The sequence below is a fragment of the Zonotrichia albicollis genome, chromosome W, assembly GCF_047830755.1.
Source record: "Zonotrichia albicollis isolate bZonAlb1 chromosome W, bZonAlb1.hap1, whole genome shotgun sequence".
Taxonomy (NCBI): domain Eukaryota; kingdom Metazoa; phylum Chordata; class Aves; order Passeriformes; family Passerellidae; genus Zonotrichia; species Zonotrichia albicollis.
In genome coordinates, this window is record NC_133859.1 from 3494532 (window position 1) to 3506674 (window position 12143).

General features: G+C 45.0%; 1 long non-coding RNA gene across 1 annotated transcript; it reads left to right on the plus strand.

Annotated features, from left to right (window-relative positions):
* The first annotated feature begins 1773 nt into the window (after positions 1-1773).
* Positions 1774-3165, plus strand: LOC141726822 (uncharacterized). Its single transcript, XR_012577789.1, has 3 exons — positions 1774-2003; positions 2315-2422; positions 3016-3165. It is a non-coding gene; the product is annotated as an uncharacterized LOC141726822 (long non-coding RNA).
* Positions 3166-12143: the final 8978 nt, after the last annotated feature.

The window sequence follows — 12143 nt, forward strand, 5'->3', positions numbered from 1 at the left end:
ACAGATTTAGATTGGCAACATAAGGGGAAGATGTTCCTAGCTAAATGGGCTCATAATGCCTCAGGTGATTAAGGTAGAGATGCCACCTATAAGTGGGCACAAGACTGAGGGGTAGATCAAACCATGGATAGTATTTTTCAGGTTATCCATGACTGTGTGATGTGTGCTGCATTCAAGCAAGCTAAGTAGGTGAAATCCCTATGGTGTAGTGGGCAATGGTCCAAATATAGGTATAGGGAGGCCTGGCATTTTGACTACATCACACTGCCTCTAACCTGCCAAGGAAAGCACTATGTGCTCACAATAGTAAAAGCCACCACAGGATGGTTGGAAACTGTTATAGATGGATAATGAGATGGTTGGCTCTCACAATTAAGGGATGAATATTGTGTGAATATTAAGAGAAACTTTTTCTTTTTTGATGTATAGTTATTTTATTGTAGTGTAGGTGTCCTCTGTTCTCCCCATAGTTCCCTTCCCCCTCCCCCTCCCCCCCCATATTGTTATCATCAGACAGCCTGGGTTGTCTAGGACAGGTAGAAAGAAGGCATGCACATGTGCCCCTTGCAGTTGGGAATGGAAAAGCTTGTTGCTAAGGGGGTGTGGCATGACAACACCTGACCCTCCAATCAAGTTACAAGAAAGCAGTCTCCACCAATAAACGGCAAAGAAGAGTTAACTGACAGACTTTGGGAGGGGCCAGGGCTGGCTGATGCAACCCCCAGGTGTATAAAAAACTGAGCATCCATCTTGAAGATGAACTGGCCACGTGGTAGGCAGCCATGAAGACAGTTCCCAGCGCTGCAGTTTTTCCTTATTTAGTCCTTTTGTTGTATTTTTGTTAAGGTTTAATAAACCTTTTAAATTTCCAAAGTGAGCAGTTGTCTCTCACAGAAACCTACCTTGTACCTCGCTACAGCCCATAACACCATCCTTAGCCTTGAAAAGCAAGTCCTTTAGAGGCATGGTACCCCTAAGAAAATTGAGTCAGACAATGGGACTCATTTCAAGAACAGCCTTATCAACGCCTAAACTAGAGAACATGGCATTAAGTGGGTGTACCATATTCCCTACCATGCACCAGCTGCAGGCAAAGTGGAGAGGTGCAATAGACTGTTAAAAACCACCTTAAAAGCATTGGGTGGGGGATCTTTCAAAAATTGAGATCAGCATCTAGCAAAAACCACCTGGTTAGTTAACACCCGAGGCTCCACCAACCCAGCAGGCCCTGCCCAATCTAAGCCTCTCCATACAGCAGACACAGTCCCAATGATACATGTCAGAAATTTGTTAGGAAAAACTGTCTAGATCAATTCTGCCTCGAGTACAGACACACCCATTCATGTGGTTGTCTTTGCTCAGGGACCAAGTTGCACATAGTGGATAATGCAGAGAGATGGAAAAACACGATGTGTACCTCAGGGAGATCTGATTGTTGGGTGACAACTATGTGTAAATATCACTGTTTGCTAAATGTTACTGACATTGCCTGAATATAGCTATATACTGTATATACATATATGTATGTATAATGTATGTGTTTATAGAGTTAGAATATATTGATTAGTTTTGGCAGTAAGATGACAATACGGGGATAAAGGGTGAAATGTCCTGGGGTGACTTAATGATGCTAAATTGTATCCCCATTCCTCTGCTCAGTCCAGAAATAAATTTTGCACCTTTAAGACTGGTTCTGAGAGCAAAGGGGAGGGAAGAAGTGCAGTTTGTTTTCAGAAACTGTACTCACTCCTCCACATTCCTCCTCCTGGACTGTGTTGTCTGCAAAAAGATAGTGAGACAGACCTCTCCTTTGTTTTGTAGTTAGTTTTTAACTAGCTTAGACAGAGCAGTTTCCTGGACTGTAGTTTTTCTTTTTCTAAGAACTGTTCAACCCTGCTCTAGACTGAAACCCCAGAAGAACACCAGGAGCTCACACCTGTGGTCCACCAGGCTGGGCCTGGGCCACAACATTTCCAGCACCAGAGGGACTGATAACAGACTGGGTGAGTCAAGCTGCAACCCACAAAAAGGATTTTATGAGTTTGTCATCTCTTCAGATTGGCAAGAAGTTTTATTGCTTAATATTGTTCATTTTTTTGTGCTAGTGAATGCTTTGCTTGTTAAATAAACAGTTTTTTTCCCACTTTTCTCCAAAGAAATCTTTTTTCTGGACCAGTTTGGGGAGGGGCAGCTTAAATCTGCTTTCTAGAGGAGTGCTTTTAGAGGTTTTCTCACAAATTTGCCCTAAACCAGGACACTGCACAAGGGCAGGAGGGAACAAACTGAGCACTTTTTTCTGTCCTGTCTTCCCCAGGAGCTTGACCAGCATGAAGGAGAGGATTAGAAGGATTTATTGTGGATCACTGCCAGTGCATAGCACATATGGCATTCCTCACCCCTTACATCATCATGGGATGCTGAGGTAGGAACCAACAACAGCCCTACCCCACTGCTCCAGAAGCTGAAATCTCTGTGGAAGCATCTAGTTCTGGCCTTCTTAGAGAGGCATATTCTCACCCTGATCTGCTCCTCTGCAGCAGTCTATTCTTACAGGAACTGTCAGAGCAGATGGGGTTTATGCCTTGGTTGGCTTCAATTTCAGTCCTTGCCTTGGAGCCAGCACAGCCGCAGAAGGGCTCTGGTGAACCCATGTAGGCTCTTACCCTGCTGGTGGAACTTAAAGTTCACAGAGCATCTCCTCTGGGCTTTGAGCACTGGCTGCCAGAGGAGGAGATGCAACTCCAAAGGCTGCAGTTCCCAGCCCCAGGTCTTGCTATCCCAGTGGGGCTGTTTTATGGTTCAGGAGAGGAAGGAAAGGGGAAATGCAGTAGCCTAACTGTTGTGTTTTGTCAAGGGACACCTCTTACCCTTTAACTGAAGGGGAGGAAGGTACCTGGGGTCCCTATTACTATGGAGGGCAGCTCACAGTCTCTTGGGGATCAGGAACACACAGTAAGGACTTTCTGGGTGGTGCTGAGTGACATGGAAGCACGCGAGATTTCAACATGTTTCCAGGGGAAGCCTGTGGTGCAAGAAGGACTCCTCTCCTCTTCATGAAGATTGAAGTATTCTGAAGATTGAGTATTCTGAAGGGTGGTGCCGGACTGAGAGTTGAGAGTTGGTGATTTGGAGGAATGTATTGCATTGGGAAATTTGGTGGGGGGGAGGAGGAAAGTGCTTTTGTAAGGTTTTCAATTTTCCCTTATGTTTTTTTTTTTCTTCTTTTCTTGTAGTTTAGTTAATAAAGTTTTCTTTATTTCTAAGCAGGAGCCTGCTTTGCTTATTCCTGGTCACATCTCACAGCAGACACCAGGGAGAGGGTATTCTCATGGGGGCACTGGCATTGCCAGGCCCAAACCATGACAGGGTGAAAACCACCAATCACTTGTTTTAAAAATTTAAAAGTTTAATAGTAATTAAATGGCTATAAAAATAGTAATACAAATTAGAGTAATAAGAATTTGGACTATCAGAGTTAGGACAATAAAAGGCAATTAAAAAAAGACATACGGACAGCCTGGGTACCTACTGGGCAATTAAGCCCTGAAAACACACATGCTAACAATGGATTAACCCTTAAAAACAATAACCTGTTGCATATTCATATATCTCACACATGATGCATAAATTCTTTTCAAACAAAGGGTGTTCTCTGGTTATTATCAACCCCCCCTCATCTTGTATATCAGTCATCTCAGTCCCCACTAAGTCTGGGTCTTCCCAATAGGAGGCAATAATTCTTCTCTTGGGGATTTTGGTGTCTTGTTGCTGTTATCTCTGTGCGAAGAATTTCTTGAGCTAGTTAGAAAAAGTATCTTACATCACATAGTTTCTATTTTATTATTATATTATAGCCTAAAACTATATTTAACACACTACTGAAAAGGATTAATACAGTATACCTTTCTAACATAACGCATATAATATTTATTTTAATATTTGCGAAAAGCCAATCATATATTATGTATAGGGAAGGGAAGGGAAGGGAAGGGAAGGGAAGGGAAGGGAACGGAAGGGAAGGGAAGGGAAGGGAAGGGAAGGGAAGGGAAGGGAAGGGAAGGGAAGGGAAGGGAAGGGAAGGGAAGGGAAGGGAAGGGAAGGGAAACCCCTGCCTTCCTCCAGGAAAGCAAAAGCGAATAAACAGCCTGTGATAGATGAGTAATGCCATGATTGAATCTCACAATTAACAAACAAATGTCATGTATATAGGTTAAGAAAAGTTTTACAGATTTATAGTTATGTTTTACCCCCTGCCTTGTTATCAAGGGACAGCTGGGGTTGGGATATTTGGGAGGGTTGGCTTGTCACTATGGCAACATCTGACCTCCAATCAAGATTTGAGGAAGTAAACTCCACCACTGGACAGTGAAGAAGGAGTTGAAGGACAGAACTTTGAGAGGGGCTAAAGAGTTAAAAGGTGAAGCCTCCATTTTGTGGGTAAGCACATGGTGGGGAAAATCCTTTGCTCCTGGCTCCGTAACATTTTCTCTATTCAGTCTTCTGTTGTATTTTTGATAAGGTTTAATAAACCTTTCTAAATTTATGAAAAATGAGTAGCTATTTCTCTCAAGCCTGGTGAGGTCCGGAGAACTAATGAGATGCTAAGTGACTCACTGTCTCCGTCACAGTGGGAGCCAATGAGCAAGACTGAACGAGCTTCAGCAGAGCTATCTCTGCCCTGGTGTTGAGAGTTTTTTGCAGGATAATGGGCATATGCAACATGTGCCCAATCCACCCTTCATAGAAACCAAGTAAGGTCACCATGCCCTGGAAGGACATGAAGGGAGAAGAACACGCTCAGAAGCAGACAGTTCAAGATGCAAAGGCAGACAAGAAAACCGCAGCGAGACACATGAAGAAGAAAGACTAGCTAAAATTAACTGAAATGTTAAAATGCGTGCGTAAAAGGATCTAACCAATCATGTATTAGCTTGAGGCGTGAACAATAGAAAACAGTGTAAATATAGCCTGCTTTATGTAATAAATCAGCTTCACTTGATCATATTGATCATGGTGTGATGTCCCATCACTGGTCCTCTGCATTTTTGGTGCCTGAACAAGGGACCCAAAGATGGCTATTTCACTGCTGTGCCGAGGTTCAGTGGCAGCCTTTGGGAGGTGGAGAAGCCGGTCGAAAGTATCCTCACTGCCCTGGCAAGAAGCAGAGATGGTTAAAGGAGCTCTGATTGAAGAAGAATTGATCTCGCCCTGATCAGGTGAGTGGCTGGAGAGGAATGGGGCCGGACCATGAGAGAGATGGGTGTGACCATGGTCACAAGGGTTTTCAAGATGAGAGAAAGACAAGAATGTTGATTCCATGATCAGAAGGCTTGATTTATTATTTTATGATATATATACTACATTATGACTATACTAAAAAGAATAAGAAGGAAAAGTTCTCAGAAGGCTAGCTAAGCTACGAATAGAATAGAAAGAATGATAACAAAGGAGCTCTCTCCAACTTTGTCCGAGAGAGCTCAGTCCTTGTTTGGCCATTAATTGTAAACATCCAAGATGGGCCAATCACAGGTACACCTGTTGCATTCCACAGCAGCAGGTAACCATTGTTTACATTCTTTCTCTGGGGCCTCAGCTTCCCAGAAGGGGAAATCCTAACGAAAGGATTTTTATGAAAATATGTCTGCGACAGATGGGGTCCAGAAACTCCTCAAACATATCCTCTCTAAGAGAGGGCAGAAATATGATGCTTCCATTCTGAAGGGACTTATTTGCTGAGCATGGGAACAAAACCTCATAACAGGAGCACAGGTCACTTTTGAGGTATCGACATGGGAAGCTGTGGGCGGCATGTTGTGGGACTGTATTGCCTCGGGAGGACGTGAGGCTAAAGAGGCATCTAAATATGCTATCCTGTGAAAAAACATCGTAGAGGTATTATGGGTGATGCAAGCAGAAAAGAAAGCCGCTGCAGCAGCTTGTGTTGTTTTTTACCCCGGCCCCGATCCTGAGCCACAGGCATTTCCTGCTAGCAAGTTATTTTCAACTATGTTAGATGTTCCTTCGTGCTGCCCAGGACCCTATAGCCCGGTTCCACTAACCAAAGAGGAACTCAAAACCTCGGGAGTCTCAGATGAAAAACAGTCAGGAAGCAGCCTCCCTCGGAGGTTTCAGCTGCTGACCGGAGAATAAAAGTATTCAGGAAAAGGGAGCAGCTGGTGGTGAAGTGTTAGAAATAACGCACTCATCACCTAAAGATGAGGATGAAGAAGAAATCAATTTGGGATCTGCCTCAGTAGAGGAGGAATCAAAAGCTTTGGTAGACAATTTGCAGAAGTTAGTAATTCAACAAAGCAATCGAGTTGCTCCCTAAAAGGACTATTCTTTTGAAAGGAGGGAGCTGCCAGCTATTTTGAGCTCTGAAAGGGCTCTCAACGAGAAGAGAGGGAGGGGGATACCCCCCTCGACCATGGAAGTTTGGGAGTTAGAGCTAGACCCTGAAATAGAAACAGCACAAAAAAGAAATTGGAAAGGAGTTATTACTGAAGCAATAATTGAGGGGACATTTTCCCCTAGTACTATAGAAGCCTTCCCTGTGGTAACCCAAGCTGCAGGGCAAGGATGGGAGCCATTTGATTGGAAGATATTAGAAAAATTGAAAAGCGCCGTTACACAATATGGCTTGAAATCTCAATTAGCACAATCGTATTGCAATTCATTTTTACAGCAGATACCTTCATTCCAGCTGATGTTCAAACTCTGGTTAGATTAATCATGCCCCCTCATCAACAGATTCAGTTTTATAGGAATTGGGAAGGGGCATGTAAAAAAGAGAAAGCAAGACCTCAGGCTCAGGGGGGCTCATTGCTTGGAATTACAGCACAACAGTTATTAGGAGAAGGTCCCTGGTCCACAGCAACTGCCCAAGCCCGAAGTATCGATGAAGTTTTGCATCTAAGCCAACAACTTGCATACAACTCGATCCTTGCATTGCCTGATGGGCTGCATACTCAGGCTTTTACACATATATGTCAAGGGGGAAATGAGGACTTTGATAAATTCGTAGATCGCTTGCATAGAGCTATTTATGATCACCCTGATCTGGATCCGGAAACAAAGCAGAATCTGTTTAAGATGCATGCCTTTGACAATGCTAATGACAACACTCGGCAGATTTTAGGCACATTGCAAAAGGGAACAGAGGTTGTTGACATGCTAGAATTAATGACTTGAATATCGTCAGGTAATTCCTCACTTGACCTACGTATGAGGGCATGATGCACAAGAATAGGTGGTTTGTCCCTATCTCCTGTTGTTCTGAGATAATTAAGTGCAAAGATAGACTTAGCTGTCCTTTCTTCCAGGGATAACCCTATCACCCTGGCATCATCACTCACTGCTGGTGCCAGGTCTCTCTCTCTCTCGACCCATGGCGGTGCCTTCAATGCCATCCCTTGCTTTGCCCGGCCACTGCCACCTCACCATGGTGTGGCTTTGTCAAAGAAAAGCTCTCCCCCCAGCTGCCCACGCTGTCCGCATGAGGGGAAATTAGAGGGTGAGGCCCATGCCTCACTTCATTCTCTCCCTCTCTGCCCTTCTCGACCCCCCCTTACCGGGTGCTGCAACCACTGCTAAGTGCTTGGGACTGCAGCAGGCCAGGAGCTGCCTCTGTGCACTGCACTTGCACCCGAGTGCACGGAGGGGGATAGAATGTGCATGCGGCAACAGGGACGGGAGGGGCCCATACCTTCCCTATTGTTGGCAGGCACTACAGGGGAGTGGCAGCAGCCCTGCACCCCGGAGCTGTCCAGTCTTCTATGAGCACGGGCTGCTGCCTGCCACCCATGTGGACCCACCCTTGCCCTCAGTCCGGGAACTACTGTACAACTGGGTCAGCTCCGCCACATGTTCACTGCCACTCATGTGGACCTGCCCCTGCCCGCAGTCCCCACCGCTGCTGGTCCCTGGCAATCGTGGTCCCCGCTGATCGGCGGTCCTCACTGCCAGTCTAACACCCCTTAAACCCAGTAACTATGAACCTGGCTTTCCCAGGTGGTCTTGAGTTCCTCCCCCCACTTGCAGTTCTCTCCGCTCCCGGGTCCCTCCCAATCGTCCTATATCATTTAGTTCCAACATACTCTGGTATGGATCCTGCACAGCACTGCCCGGAGCTGTGCTCACCAGCTGACTGTGGGGGCAGTGCGTCTGCCTGCGTTCAAGATCAGCATTCTCGGCGGGTTGGGGGGTGTTTGTTCGGGGATTGCCCCGTGGAGGTTGCCATCTCTGCCTCCTCTCTTGTGCCCTAGCGGCGGGGGGGCTGGTGGTGCGTCCCGAGAGCTCTGCCTTTGGTCCCCAGCCCGGAGGGGGTGGGGGTGATGCCATGGGGCAGATGGGAGATACACCTGATGCATTTGCATTGCAGAGGCAGAGGGCACAGCTGGAGGAGCTGATGGCTTGTTTGCTGTGGGAAACAAACATTCCTAGACCCAAGATGGGATTTCTGGGGAAGGCTTCTATTTCCCTGCTGCTGGCATGCCTCTGTGGTTTTGGGGAAAGGAAGCGTATCACCACCCGTGCTGCCATTGTACTGGCAGCAGGGTGCAGGCCTGTGGGAATGCAGAGGCTGCTTCGTGGGTTTGGCCTGGGCCATTGGGCTCAAGAAGTTCCTGGGCCAGGGCCACTGCCTGGCCTCCTGATGTCTCTGGGGGTTGTGGTTTCTCCTACCGGTCCTGGCCCCCCTTTTGTGGGCCAGTTTTGGGGTTCCTGGTCCGTCATGGGCCAGGGCCCCCAGGGCCTTCTCTGGCTGTGCTCTGCTGCTGCTGTTTTCAATTAAAAAAAAATAAAATTAAAATTAAATAAAAAAGATTGAAAATAGCTGGCAGCAGCTCTGAAGCACTGGAGCATTGAAGGGCCAGAAAAGGACATTCCAAAAATTGTTCAAATTGTTTGAAATTGTTTTATGACTGTCAATGGTTTTTGATAACTATTGATGGGACTTTTTGCAGCAAGTCTGTTTCAGGACCAAAAAGGACTTTCAGATATGTCCAAGAAGAACACCTTCAGCTCATGGACTGTTCCTGAAACTCAGCTGCTTGGACTTGAATTTTCTTTGTATTGTTTTTTGCATTTTCTTAGATTGTAAGATTGTTTTAGTGATATGTTAGTATTGTATGTTATACAGGTGAAGAAATTTCCTGTTCATTCCACATCAGCATTTTTCTTTTAATTTATATAATTTGGAAAGGTGAGTTGTCACAGACATTTTTTCAAAAAATCCTTTCTTTTAGGATTTGTCCTTTCTGGGAAGCTGAGGCCCCAGAAGAAAAATGTAAACAATAATTATCTGCTGCTGTGGAATGCAATAGGTGCACCTGTGATTGGCTCATGTTCCATGTTTACAATTAAGGGCCAATCACAGGACCAAGCTCCGGGACACATTCTCAGAGAGCTCTCTTGTTTTTGGATTCTATTCTATTCTTAGCTTAGCAGCTTCTGCAACTTTGCTCTCTATTCCTTTTAGTATAGTCATAATGTATCATATATCATATAAATCAATAAATCCAGCCTTCTGATCATAAGCAAGGTTTTCATCTATCTCTCTCACCCTGAGGAAGCCTCACAAGTCGCTGCAATAAATGTGTTCTTCACAGGATGAATCACAAGTATTGCTTTTTACCCTCTGGGCAACATATAACTGTTTTAGCATCACAGACCCATTCCTCAAAACAAAAGACCACCCCCTCCCCCCCAACACCACCACTAAACAGCAAGAAAAAACAAAAGAAAGAAACAGAAAGAAAAAAGAAATCTTGCTTTAACATAACTTTGTGAGGGTTGAAGAGCCAGTGAGAGATTAAGGCTATCTCTGCCTTGATCTTATCTCTCGTGCTGGCGCCTCTTCCTATTTTCACAGCAGCGCCTTCAACGCCGTCCCTCTACCTTCATCCCCTGCCGCCACTGCACCGCAGTGGCCCCGGCTCGCTCCAGGAGCGGGAAGAAACTCGCAGACAGGCACCTGCTCGGGGACCCTGGGGCTGTGCCTCACCTCCCTTCCCCCTCCTCTTTCTCTCTCTCTCTCCCTCAACCCACTTGCCGGGGCCGAGGCTACCATCCTGGACTCGGGACCTCGGCAGGCTGGGAGCCGCCCCAGCAGCTCTGCCGCTGAGCCAGCCTGCTCCTCAGCGGCAAACCCACAAGATCCGCACCCAGGTCCACCGCCAGGCTGGCGAGCGCATCCGGCAACACCTCGCCCTTGGGGACCCTGGCACAACCAAGCCAGCTCCCGACCCCCAGCGGTGCCCCATGCTAATCGCTTCTTGCGCCGCCTCCACCAGGTGGGAGAACACTGGGAGTTGTCGCACCGGGTCACCCCCATAAATCAGCCCCTGCCCCAGCCCCCGAGACCTTGCTGCTCGCTTGAGAGCGACCAAACACCTCCTAACCTTGACAACCTTTAACCTGGTGTCCACAGGTGCTCTTATTGAGAAAAATGCCATTCACTTGTGTTAAAATTTTTAAAATTTTAATAGTAATAAAATAGTAATAAAAATTAGGACAATAAGAATTTGGACAATTGAAGTTAGGACAATAAAAGACAATAAAAAGCAAAGAATTACAGACATCCGGATGCTTTTGCACTCTGTCACAAAAGCACGCTTCGCTAACAAAGGATTAACCCTTAAAAGCAATAGCCTTTTTGCATATTCATATATCTCATACATGATTCAAACATTTTTTTCAAACAAAGGGTGTCTACTGTTTAATTTCTGCTCCCCTCTCATCTTGTAAATCAATGTTTTGGCTGCTCAAAGTCTGGAAGAAGTCTGGATTGTTCCAATAAGGAGGCAATAATTCTTCTCTTAGAAGCTTGGTGTCTTGTTGCTGTTATCTTTATGCGAAGAATTTCTTGGTTATTTATTCCTTGAGCCTGTTACAAAAAGTATCTTACATCACATAGTTTCTATTTTAATATTATGTTATAGTCCAAAAGTATATTTATCACACTACTTGAAAAGATTAATACAGCACTACAGCATAACTTTACAACATAACACATACAGTATTCATTTTAACCTTTGCAACGAGCCAATCATATAATATGCATTTTTCACACTTATCATTCTTTTTTCTTTTGTAGGCATTTGGACAAACCATAAACATATTTTCTTCCCCCTTCTAGGAGGGCTTGTCCTGCTAGATCTTCCCGAACCTGAGAGGAATGATGGATTTGTCTTTACAAACAAGCTGTGGGTCTGCTGGTAGATAAAACTAGCACTGATGGATAAAAGAAACAATGTGAAGGATTCCACTGATTGATTAAGGGAAAAAGATATTTGCTTTTAAAAATAAGCTTCTGAGTTTGCTGATAAACAAAATTGGATATTTAAAGATGAAAGAAACAATGGGGAAAACCCTAAATTCCATAAGAATTAAAAATTAAAAGGGAGGGTTATACATTAGAGGGAAATCTTCGGTATCAGGCATGTCGGGAAGTCTGTGTGGTAATCACATATCCTCTGAACAAAGAGAGACATAGCTCTCCCAGGATTTTCCTCGGAATCTGTGAGAAGCTGTGAGAAAGCTCAGAGAAAGAATTAAAAGAATTATTATCTCAATCTCTGCACCTGGCAGGCAATCTCTGTTTGTCAAAGATGTTTACAAGAAGGAGTTGACCCTTCTTGACCAATAGGTGAGAGAAGATTCCTAAAGGCCAGTCAGGTCTTAGGTCCACCATTGTTTCTATAAGAACTGTGGATTTCTAATAATAAAGTGCCTTTTCATGCCTTCTGATGATGGAGTCTCTGTATGACCTTTGTCTGTCCCCGACACCCCTTCGGTGATAAGTCTGTACCTCTCAAGTCCCTCAGCCAATGGGAAAAGGGAAGGGAAATGCAGCAGGGAAATTAGGATAAAAAGGAGGCTGTGTCCTCGAAAAATTTGAGAGATCCCAGGGGAATGCCCCATGGTCTGGCCTCTCCCTTTATTCGAATAAAGTAAAAAGGACTCCTCTGTCCCCTTTTTGGACATAAACCTCTGATGTTTGTGGATTAATTTTCTTGACAAGCCCCAGTTCAGCACTAAACAACTTCTAAACAAACGTGTTTAAGGCACCTCCTTGCTGTTCATACAGAAATTGTATTCAAACCCATCCTCCTCCACTATCAAGTTATCATCATTCCATATTC